The sequence below is a fragment of the Ovis aries genome, chromosome 2 (assembly GCF_016772045.2).
Source record: "Ovis aries strain OAR_USU_Benz2616 breed Rambouillet chromosome 2, ARS-UI_Ramb_v3.0, whole genome shotgun sequence".
Lineage (NCBI taxonomy): Eukaryota > Metazoa > Chordata > Mammalia > Artiodactyla > Bovidae > Ovis > Ovis aries.
The window spans coordinates 146,884,685-146,897,451 of NC_056055.1; positions in this window are offsets into that span (position 1 = coordinate 146,884,685).

Consider the following 12,767-nt stretch of genomic DNA (forward strand, 5'->3'; position numbering starts at 1 on the left):
ATTACTTAGAATTTTATTTATATCTTGAAATATACTGGTGCATGTCAAATGTTCTAAGTGCAACAGTGTCTCCCATGAATAATATTTGCAGATTGTGAACTACTCTTTTTAAGTAATAGAGTTAGAGGAAGTTGCCAGTTGTCAGTCTACTAAACAAATTATAAAAACAAAGAGATGGAAGCAGAGAAAACTGTTCAACATAAAGTTTTGCAAAAGTTAGAAATTACATTAACCCATCTATTCTTTCCCAACAACTCACAATAGGGATTTTAAAACATGTTTTATAACCTTAACTGAATGTTCATTAACTGCAAAAGTAATGGCTCTTAAAGCTATACAGCTTAATAACCAAGGAGGTTTATGTAAAATTTTGTTGTTGTTTAGTCACTAAGTAACATCTGACTCTTTGCAACCCCATGGACTGTAGCCCTCCAGAGTCCTCTGTCCATGGGATTTCCCAGGCAAGAAGACTGGAGTGGGTTGCCATTTCTTTCTCCAGAGGATCTCCTGACCCGAGGATTGAACCTGGGTCTCCTGGATTAGCAGGTGGGTTCTTTACCACTGAGCTACCAGAATTATCTGTGTTTAAAATTATAGACCATCAAAATATTTTTTGCACCAGCAGATATATTAAAATTTGCATTTCCCAAGTCATAGTTACTGTTTTCTGCTTAGCAAATAATGGACTATATACAACCAAGTTCCATTCATAGCATAATTGACAAAGCAGCAAAATACTGGTCACATCAAGTGAGTTACCATGTGCTTGATCCTTGAGACTGATTAACTTTTGACACTGAGTTTTGGTGAAAATAGTAAGAAATCATTAGACTACCCTAACATAAAGACAGAACGAAAGAAAGTGAAACTTTTGGAAATCATAATCTAGGTAAGAGTAGTTCTGTGTGTGTGTATCTTGTCAATGTGATTTGAACCTTAAAGTAACAAGTTTGTGGGACATGTGAAAGGTAGAATTTTTTCCCAAAATTTCCCAATGTATTTTTAAAACTTTACTATTTGGAATGAAGTTTTGATTTACATATGAAAATTTTAAGGGCTTCTGCAAAGTTTTGGGTCACTAAACATCTTAGAAAAATGTGTTTGGCAGAATATTTTCTATGGGAAATTATGTGAGGAAGAGTATAGAATGAAGGTGTTGTGTAGCCTGAGTGTGTATATACTTTCTTGAGGTCTTTGCATTTCATGGAGAGAAATTAAACTGTGGGAAAACTTCAGACATCAAGCACAACTTTTTAAGACTCTTTCTAGTCCTCTTCTGGTTGAGGGTGACCATGACGCATAGTGCTGATCCAGGAATCATAAGGTAAAGTGCAATAGGTGGAATCTCTAAGACATTTTTTAAGAGAGGGCAGTTTTGGGTGGTATACCCTTTTCTGCTCTTTTTCTGCCTCTTCTCTTCTTTTTCCCCTAACTCATTTTGCCTGGAATACTAATTAAAGGGTAGTTTGCAACCATAAGGGGCTTCCCTAGTGGCTCAAATGGTAAAGAATCTGCCTATAATTCAGGAGACCCAGGTTCAATCCCTGGGCAGGGAAGATCCACTGGAGAAGGAAACGGCAACCAAATTCAGTATTCTTGCCTGGAGAATTCCATGGACAAAGGAGACTGACCGGCTACAGTCCATGGGGTCGCAAAGAGTCGGTCGTGACTGAGACAGTAACACTTTCATTTTCACTTGCAATCATAAAGAAACAAATGGAAGAAAAATAATAAAGTATAAGATGTGATAATTCTGTACCTTCACTGGTATATACTTGAGCTGTCCTGTCCAGAACTTCCTAACAAGGGCTTTTTATGGCTTAACACAGAGACTTCTGAGTCAAGCACATTCGTTTAGAACTTTCTGTTGCTTGCAGCCAAGTGCAATTCTAACAGATACACTTTCAATCACACCGTGCAGAGAACTGTCTTCTCCATCACTTGCTGATATTGCTGCAACACCAAAGTTGATATCACCTGAAACTCCCCAGAAGAGTGCCAAAGCCATGTTGCTTAATACCCATACTAATGTTAGAAAGTCTTTGTAAAGGTGAAGGATTCTAGGACTATCCTGAAGAATTATTATGAAAACATACTCAACACAGAAACTATCACGCATGAACCAAATAATGCCCAAGGATGGTTTCTTTCATGGACTATTTAAATAATCATTTAGAGAAAAAAGTCACCACTACTATAATATCTTTTTTTTCTTTCACTTTTATTTTTAGTGTGTTTTATAATGTAATGTCTTCCAGGATAAGGTATAAGAAACTCTATTTTACCCATAATGGTGCATGACAAAGTATCATGGAACAAAAGAAAGAAGAATTGAAAGAGGAATTTCTTGGCCTGAATCTATTCCTTAGATTATGGTTGACAACATAATGAGAAATGACAGCGAAAAATGGTCTCCCAAAGAAACTGATCCAGTATATTTGCTACTGCTTGGTAGTATGTGCTTTCCAAGTGGCCCAGTGGTAAAGTAACTGTATACCATTGTAGGAGACAGGAGATGCAGGTTCCATCTGTGGGTCCAGAAGATCCCCTGGAGGAGGAAATAGCAACCCACTCCAGTATTCTTGCCTGGAGAACTGAATGGGCAAGGAGCCTGGAGGGCTCCATTCCATGGGGTCACAGAGTCAGACATGACTGAGCAACTGAGCACACACATGGGGTATTAGGGTATGAAACAATAATTCAGATAAAAAGTGGTGAGAGAGTACATCTTCAAAAATATAGTATGAAGAACATAAGGAGTAGATGAGAATTATTTCCAGTGCTTAATTTTATCCAGGGCTAACAATGTTAATGACTAATTCAGTGGAACACCAGTTTTGCTATTTAGATTAACTCCCTGTATAAAACGCATTAACAATATTCAGCAAAAGAATTTAATGTAGAAGGCTTGAAATAAAAGATTAGTGTCATACAGTTTCATAATTATATTTTGCTCAAAAAGAGACAGAATATTCATTTAGGACAAATTAGAGAAAGAGAAATGAAAATTTGTCTTTGAAAAGATTAAATATGTTCATACTGGGTAAAAGCAGCTCAAAGAATTTCAAGATCCAAACTTCTGTAAAACATTACTAAAATGTGCATGAATGTTGCAGCATGGCTTAGATATACAGGGTTGGTTAAAAAGAAACATTCAAATTAGTTATCAAATTTAGAAATTTAACAGATTTGGAAGAGGGAGGCTGTTTTAGCAGTTAGTAAGGGTATGAGATTCACATATTAGTTACAAAGCTGGAAAATGAACTGAGCTGAACTCATTTTGTGACCTAAAACAGATCTCTTGATCTCAATTTTCCCTAGGTGTAAAAGTGAGCTGAGAGAGAAGACAGTCCTTGTTCCCTCACCTGCCTCATCCCATGGGCAGGAACTTCCCTTCAAAGTCATATAGAGAAAGTTGAAAAGGAAAAGAAATTCAAGCCAAACATGAATGCACATGGTGTTGATTGTATAAGCCCTAGATTTTACTGCTGTAGTAACAACTATTTGCAACTCTGATCATCTTTGATTTATAGTAAATTATAGTCAAGTACAGCTATTAATTGCAAATATATATTTCCATTCAGTGGTTTCAAGGTGGCATGGATTTTATATTGCCAATAAGTATTTTTCTTTATTATACGCACATGCTATTCTTCTTTATAATGTCATTAAAATAGATGTCAAGTTTGCAGTAAATTATTTCTAGGCACTTTTATAATACCAGGCATATGATACAATTGTATATCAACCTGAATGAAACTTGTTTACATTTATTTAGAAATAGAATCTTACTGATATATAGGAAATAAGACAGTTCTTTCATGTCATTGTGGTGAAACTGTGCAGATTTTTGGGGGCGCTATTTTAAATGACTGTTGGATTGTGCAATGATTATTCAGTAATCTTCCACAAAGGTATGGTGGGCTCGTGAGTACTTAATTACTTCATTCTTCTTTTCTTTCTTTTCCTTCCAATCCTGCTTCCTCACTTTTACCCTTGTTTTCTTCCTTTTTCTCTTTTCCTCTTGTATTTCATCCCATTTCTCTTCCTCCATCTCTTTCTTTATCCTCTCCTTGCTTCCCCCATCCTTTCCTTCTCTTCCTTTCTTCCTGTTAGCGTTTACTATTTCTCCTTCCTATCCTCATTTCCTCCTGCCTTTCCTATCGGCCCTAGCTCAACTCCAGTCACTGATCCTGCTTGCCTCTTTTTCTTCCTCTCATGCATACTGTGTCTCTTCCATACATCCATTCATCCATTTATGCTTTATATGCTTTCCTTTTCTTTCTCTTATAACAAACATTTATTGGGTACTTATTGGGTGCCAGATGGCATGCCAAATATTAGGAATCCTTAAATAAATATCACATGGTATTCCAGGAGAGAAATGTGTGTCCAAGGTGGAAGAAGAAATTTAAAATGTAATAAAATCATATAGAGGACTATGGAGAAAGAGGTATGGGTTGTAAAAATGAGGCTTGTGCACTAAGCTTCTTTTCTATCATCCATCTCTGCTTTCAGAAACCACTTGTGATATCTAATGCAGGCAGTGAGCAGCCCATCCCTGCTGTGATATTAGTCGTTATCACAATTAGGAATTGCCCTCTTTGCAGACCTCAGTTCTTTCAATAACCCATTATATTATCATAAAGAAGTTCATTCTGAAGAGACTTTGGATTAGTCAAGCAACAAAGACGACACACCTTCCTACTTTAGGGGATCTTCCCAACCCAGATATGAAACTCATGTCTCCTGCATCTTCTGCATTTCCAGGCAGATTCTCTACAAATGATCCAACTGGGAGGTCTGGAGAAAGGATACTTTTTTCAATAATTAGTATGAGAACAGTTGAAAGTCATACGGAAAAAGCAAACAAAAATACTTCAATGCTGCTGTCACAGGTTACATGTAAATTAACTCAAAACAGGTCATAGACCTAAAATGAAAGCTAAATCTATAAAGTGTGTAGAAAAAATATAGTAAAAAATCCTAGTGATTTTGGCTTAGACAAAGATTTCTCAAATAGGACACAGGGGAAAAAAAAGCCTACAGTATAAAAGAAAAAATGATAAATTGAAATTCAGGTTATCTACTTCTTTTTGAGTGATTTTCTTAATTTATGTCATTCTGTCATTCAAGATTGGGTGCATTTTCTAAATTTGTTGGAATAAAGTTTTTTTCATAGTTTTTCAAATTAAATATCTATAGGATCTGAAGCATTGATCCCTCTTTAATTCATGACATTGGTAGTTTGTGCTTCTTTTCTTTATTCCTAATTTATCTGACTAAAAGTTAACCAATTTTATGTCAGTTATTGTTTTCATTGATTTTCTCTATAGTTTTCCATTTTTTCTCTTTTATTATTTTTATTTTCCTCCTTATGTACATTTTTAGGGGTTTTGTTTGCTAAAGTGTTTTGTTTTGTTTTTTTAGTTTCTTGTGAGAAGCTTAGATTTGTGATTCAATTATTGTTGATGTACATTGAATTCTATAAATTTCCCTTTCATCTCCACCTTGGTTGAATCTCACATGTCATTTTTCTTTTCTTAATCAGTTCAAATTATCTTCTAAGTTTACTGGATTTCTTCTTGACTGTATCAGTTAGGGGTCTAGGAGAAAACACCTACAGTTAGATAGATAGATAAATTATATGTAAAAATATTTAGTGTCGAGGAATATAATGACTTTAGTGATTGTGTGACTGTCTGGGTAGTCCTATATTTGTAGGGCAGTCCATCAAGAAGGGCAAACTGGAACTTGTGTATGCCCTAATGCTGCAGTTCACAGGCAGAATTCAGTTTTCTTTAGGGAAATCTCAATCCTGCTTTTAGAGCCTTTTAGCTGATTGAATCAGGCTCACTCTTGTATATATAATCTTGATTAAAGTAAACTGATTACAAACTTTAATTACATCTGTAAAATACCTCCCCTGCAACCCTCAATTAGTGTTTTATTGAATAATTGGGAATGGTAGTGTAGCCAAGTCGACACATAAACTGATCATCACATTGACCCAATAATTGTATAGGAATAAACTTTTAAATTTCTAAATATTTGGGGATTATTTATATATATTTCTTTTTGCAATGTAATTTAATCCCATTTAGTCAGAGGACATATTTTGTATGTCTTAAATATATTTATAGAGCTTATCTTGGTGATCTGGGTAACTGTTCCTTAAGTGCTTGAAACAGTGTGATTTCTATTATTCTCTGGTGAAGTTGAGTAAATGTCAAAAGCTTAAATTGGTTGATAAAGTTGTTCAGTTCTTCTATATCCTTACTGAAGTTTTGTACACATTTTCTATCTTTTATTATAAGAAGAGGGTTGACATTTCTAACTATGATAGACTGGTCTATTTCTTCCCTTCTGTGAATATTTTGTTTAAAATTTTGTAATAACAGTTTTAATGAGATATAATTCACACACCATAAGATGTTTCCTCTTAACATGCACAATTCACTGGGTTTTTTAATCAGCATATTCATAGAGTTGTGCAACAATCACTAATCTAATTTGAGAACATTTTTGTCACTCCAAAAATAAACCTTATACTCACTGGAGATTCCTCTCCATTCATCCCTCTGCTAGTCTCTAGCAACCACAAATCTATTTCATGACTCTTGGGACTTGTCTAATCTGGACATCTGACATAAATAGAATTATACCCTATGTAGCTTTATGTGGTTGGCTTCTTGCAGTCACCATAGTGGTTTCAATGTTCATTCTTATAGTAGTATATATCAGTATATCATTCTTTTTTATGGCCTAACAGTATCTATTGTATGAATATATCACTTCAATTAGCTATTGATTTATGTATTAAAAAACTTGTAAGTGAATGAGATCATTATATTCTCTTGATGTTTTAATGTCTATCATTATGAAATGTCCTTCATTATCTCTGATAATGGTTCATGTTCTGATATTCACTTTTTCTGATAATGAAGTTCCTCAGTACTGTCCAACTCTTTGTGACCCCACAGACTGTAGCCTACCAGGCTCCTCCATCCATGGAGTTTTCCAGGCAAGAGTACTGGAGTGGGTTGCCATTTCCTTCTCCAGGGGATCTTCCCAACCAAGGGACTGAACCCATGTCTCCCACATTACAGGCAGACACTTTACCATGTGAGCCACCAGGTAAGCCCTTTTCTGATATTAAGATAGCAATTCTCGCTTTTAAAAACTTGTATGCTCTATCTTTTGCTGATTAAATTTTAAACCCATTTGCATCTTTATAGTTGAAGTGGATTTGTCGCAACCAACAATAGTTAATCTTGATTTCAGCTTGACAAACTCTGCCTTTTTAATGGAATGTATAGATGAGTTGTATTTAATATAATTATTGGCATGATTGGTGCAGTCAATTATGTAGCTATTTTTGGGGGGGTCTTCCTGTTCTTGATTTCTTTTCTCTTCTTTTGCATTTGTTTGGAATTTTTTTTATAATTCTACTTTATCTTTGTTCTTAAATAATTAACTACATTTCTTTATTATTTTTATAGTAGTTGCCCTAGGGTACACTGTATATACTTTTAGCTTATTACAATCTAAGTTCAAATAATACAATATCTTGCAAGTATTATAAGAAACTTTTAAAAACTTTTCATTTTCCCCTCTTGTCCTTTGTTTTGTTATTTGTAGTGTTATTTAATTCTATATTGTTATACCTCAAAATTTATTATTATTTTACTTTAAAGAGTTATTTTTTCATCTTAGTCTTATGATTTTATTTTAAAAACAATTACCTGATTGATTTTTTTTATTGAAGTGTAGCTATGTTGTATTATTTTCAGGTGTACAGCACCATGATTCCATCATACACGCATACATCTATTCTTTTTCAGATTATTTTCCCTTATAGGTTATTATAGAATATTGAGCACAGTTCCCTCTGCTATACTGCTATAGGCCCTTGTTGGCTGTCTGCCTTATATATAAAAGTGAAAGTCGCTCAGTCCTGTCCGACTCTTTGCGAACCCATGGACTATGAAGTCCATGGAATTCTGTAGGTCAGAATACTGGAGTGGGTAGCCTTTGCTCTCTACAGGGGATCTTCCCAACCCAGGGATCAAACCCAGGTCTCCCGCATTGCAGGCAGATTCTTTACCAGCGGAGCCACAGGAGAAGCCTTATATATAGTAGTGTGTATATGTTAATCCCAAACTCCAAATATATTCTTCTCCCTTTGGTAATCATAGTTTGATTTTTATGTCTGTGAGTCTGTTTCTGGTTTTGTAAATAAGTTCATTTATGTCTTGTTTTCTGTTTTAGATTCCACATGAAAGTGATATCATATGATATTTGCCTTTCTCTGTCTGACTTACTTCACTTAGTATGGTAAACTCTAGGTTCATCCACGTTGCTTCTAATGGCATTATAACATTCTTTTTTATGGATTAGCATAATTCCAGTGGGGTATGTGTGTGTGTGTGTATACTGCTCTTCTTTATCCATTCATCTGTTGATGGACACTTCAGTTGATTCCATGTATAGCTTATTGTAAACAGTGCTTCAAATTGTAAATTGAGGTGAATATATCTTTTCAAATTTTTTTATAGTTTCCCCCAGGTACATGTCTACAAATTGAATTGCAGGATCATATGATAACTCTATTTTTAGTTTTTAAAGGAGCCCCCATACTGCTCTCCATAGTGGCTATACCAATTCGCATTCTTAACAGTGTAGGAGGGTTCCTTTTTCTCCGCACAGTCTGTAGCATTTACTACTGTGATCTATAGATTCAATGCAACCTCTGTCAAATTACAAATGGCAGTTTTTAAAGAACTATAACAAAAATTTAGAATTTTGTATGGAAACACAAAAGACCTCAAATAAACATTCATTTATCTTTTTAAGAAAGTTTTTAAAACTTGTAGGTAAAAAATTTTTTTTAATCTTTACTTTGCCAAAGCAAAAACAACACCCAATTGTGGATATGACTGGTGATGGAAGCAAGGTCTGAGGCTATAAAGAGCAATATTGCATAGGAACCTGGAATGTCAGGTCCATGAATCAAGGCAAATTGGAAGTGGTCAAGCAGGAGATGGCAAGAGTGAACGTCAACATTTCAGGAATCAGTGAACTAAAATGGACTGGAATGGGTGAATTTAACTCAGATGACCATTATATCTACTACTGTGGGCAAGAATCCCTTAGAGGAAATGGAGTAGCCATCGTAGTCAACAAAAAATCCTGAAATGCAGTACTTAGCTGCAATCTCAAAAACGACAGAATGATCCCTGTCCGTTTCCAAGGAAAACCATTCAATATCACAACAATCCAAGTCTATGCCCTGACCAGTAACGCTGAAGAAGCTGAAGTTGAACAGTTCTATGAAGGCCTACAGGAATTTTTAGAACTAACACCAAAAAAAAAAAAAAAAAAAAAAAGATGTCCTTTTCATTATAGGGGACTGGAATGCAAAAGTAGGATGTCAAGAATCACCTGGAGTAACAGGCAAACTTGGCCTTAGAGTACAGAATGAAGCAGGGCAAACGCTGATCTAGTTTTGCCAGGAGAACACATGGACATCACCAGATGGTCAATACCGAAATCAGATTAATTATATTCTTTGCAGCCAAAGATGGAGAAACTCTACAGAGTCAGCAAAAACAAGACTGGGGGATGACTGTGGTTCAGATCATGAACTCCTTATTGCCAAATTCAGACTGAAATTGAAGAAAGTAGGAAAACCACTAGACCATTCATGTATGACCTAAATCAAATCCCTTATGATTATACAGTGGAAGTGAAAATAAATTTAAGGGACTAGATTTGATAGACAGAGTGCCTGATGAACTATGGACGGAGGTTGGTGACATTGTACAGGAGATAGGGATCAAGATCATCCCCAAGAAAAAGAAATGCAAAAAAGCAAAATGGCTGTCTGGGGAGGCCTTACAAATAGCTGAGAAAAGAAGAGAAGTGAAAAGCAAAGGAGAAAAGGAAAGATATACCCATTTGAATGCAGAGTTCCAAAGAATAGCAAGGAGAGATAAGAAAGCCTTCCTCAGGGGTCAATGCAAATAAATAGAGGAAAACAATAGAATGGGAAAGACTAGAGATTTCTTCAAGAAAATTAGAGATACCAAGGTAACAATTCATGAAAAGATGGGCTGAATAAAGGACAGAAATGGTAGGGACCTAACAGAAGCAGAAGATATTATAAGAAGAGATGTCAGGAATACACAGAAGAACTGTACAAAAAAGATCTTCATGACCCAGATAATCATGATGATGTGATCACTCACCTAGAGCCAGACATCCTGGAATGTGAAGTCAAGTGGGCCTCAGGAAGCATCACTACAAGCAAAGCTAGTGGAGGTGATAGAATTCCAGTTGAGCTATTTCAAATCCTGAAAGACGATGCTGTGAAAGAGCTGCATTCAATATGCCAGGAAATTTGGAAAACTCAGCAGGAATGAGAAAGGTCTCTTTTGATTCCAGTCCCAAAGAAAGGCAATGCCAAAGAATGCTCAAACTACCACAAATTGCACTTATCTCACATGCCCATAAAGTAATGCTCAAAATTCTCCAAGCCAGGCTTCAACAATACATGAACAGTGAACCTACAGATGTTCAAGCTGGATTTAGAGAAGGCAGGGGAAACAGAGATCAAATTGCCAACATACACTGGATCATCTAAAAAGTTAGAAAGTTCCAGAAAGACATCTATTTCTGCTTTATTGACTATGCCAAAGCCTTTGACTGTGGATCACAATAAACTGTGGAAAATTCTGAAAGAGACAGGAATACCAGACCACCTGACCTGCCTTTTGAGAAACCTATATGCAGGTCAGGAAGCAACAGTTAGAACTGGATGTGGAACAACAGGCTGGTTCCAAATAGGAAAAGGAGTACGTCAAGGCTGTATATTGTCACCCTGCTTATTTAACTTATATGCAGAGTACATCATGAGAAACACTGGACTGGATGAAGCACAAACTGGAATCAAGATTGCCGGGAGAAATATCAATAACCTCAGATATGCAGATGACACCACCCTTATGGCAGAAAGTGAAGAAGAACTAAAGAGCCTCTTGATGAAAGTGAAAGAGGAGAGTGAAAAAGTTGGCTTAGAGCTCAACATTCAGAAAACTAACATCATGGCATCTGGTCCCATCACTTCAAATAGATGGGGAAACAGTGTCAGACTTTATTTTCTTGGGCTCCAAAATCACTGCAGATGGTGACTGCAGCCTAGAAACTGATGCTTACTCCTTGGAAGGAAAGTTATGACCAACCTAGACAGCATATTAAAAAGCAGAGACATTACTTTGCCACCAAAGTTCCGTGTAGTCAACACTATGATTTTTCCAGTAGTCATGTATGGATGTGAGATTTGGACTATAAAGAAAGCTGAGCACCGAAGAATTGATTCTTTTGAACTGTGATGTTGGAGAAGACTTTTGTGAGTCCCTTGGACTGCAGGATCCGCCCATTCCATCCTAAAGAAATCAGTCCTGAATATTCACTGGAAGGACTGATGTTGAAGCTGAAACTTCAATACCACAGCCACCTGATGTGAAGAGCTAACTCACTGGAAAAGACCCCGATGCTGGAAAAGATTGAAGGCAAGAGGAGAAGGGGATGACAGAGGATGACATGGTTGGATGGCATCACCAACTCAATGGACATGAGTTTGAGTAAACTCCAGGAGTTGGTGATGGACAGGGAGGCCTGGTGTGCTGTAGTCCATGGGGTTGCAAAGCGTTGGACACGACTGAGTGACTGAACTGAACTGATACTTTTACCATTTCTGTGATGTTTATTGCTTTGTACCAATGCAGTTTTTCTTCTGATATAATTTTTCCTTCTAAATGTATTCTTTCACCACTAATCTTACTACAAGTCTGCTAGTAATGAATTCTCTTGGCTCTGTTTATCTGAAAAGTCTCTAATTTGCCTGAACACTTTAAACTTTTACTGTATAGTGAATCTTTGACAGCTTTTTTCTTAGATTTTATTTTGTTGTTGTTGTTACTATTTTTTAAGTACTTGATGAATATGGCAGATTATACATATACTGGCATAGATTCTGATGAAAATTCTCCTTTGTATGGACTATGTCTTTTTTAAAATCACTGTTTCTAAGATCTAAAAAGTCTCTATCAAACAGTCTCATTAATTTGATTATAACTGGTGTCTTGGTATTTTTTTTTTTCAGTTTGAGCTTAATTGAAGTTTAAGCATATCTCTGGATTCAAAAAATTTAAGTAATATTTAGAAAATATTTAGACATTATTTTTGAAATAGTTTTCTTATCCTGACTCCTCTCCCCTGTTGACTCTAGTTATATGAAGTTATATGTATATTTGATCACTTGATTGTTGGAGAGTTTCCATTGCTATGTCCTCAATTTCACTGATTTTCTTCTCATTTCTTTTGGTAATGCTCATCTCGTCCTCTGACTCTGTTCTCTTGAATTACCCTTAGTCTCATCTAGTATAGAAAGAGAGATATGTATTTCAGTTGAGATGCTATATTTACATACGTACAGTTTGATTTGGATCTTTTTATATCTTCCACTTCTTTCTTCATGTTCTTCATGTTTTCCTCTACTTTTGTGGACGTGGGTGGTATATTTACAATAACTGTGTGATGACCTTTTATGCTTTCCTAGCTGTTTCTATTGATTGATTTTTCTCCTGCTTTTTTAAATACCTAATAATATTTGGTTGAATGCTGGATATTGTTAGTTTTGTGTCTTATGGTACTAGATTTTGTTGTACTCCTTAAAGATAGCTGGGTCTTGGTCTAAAAAATAA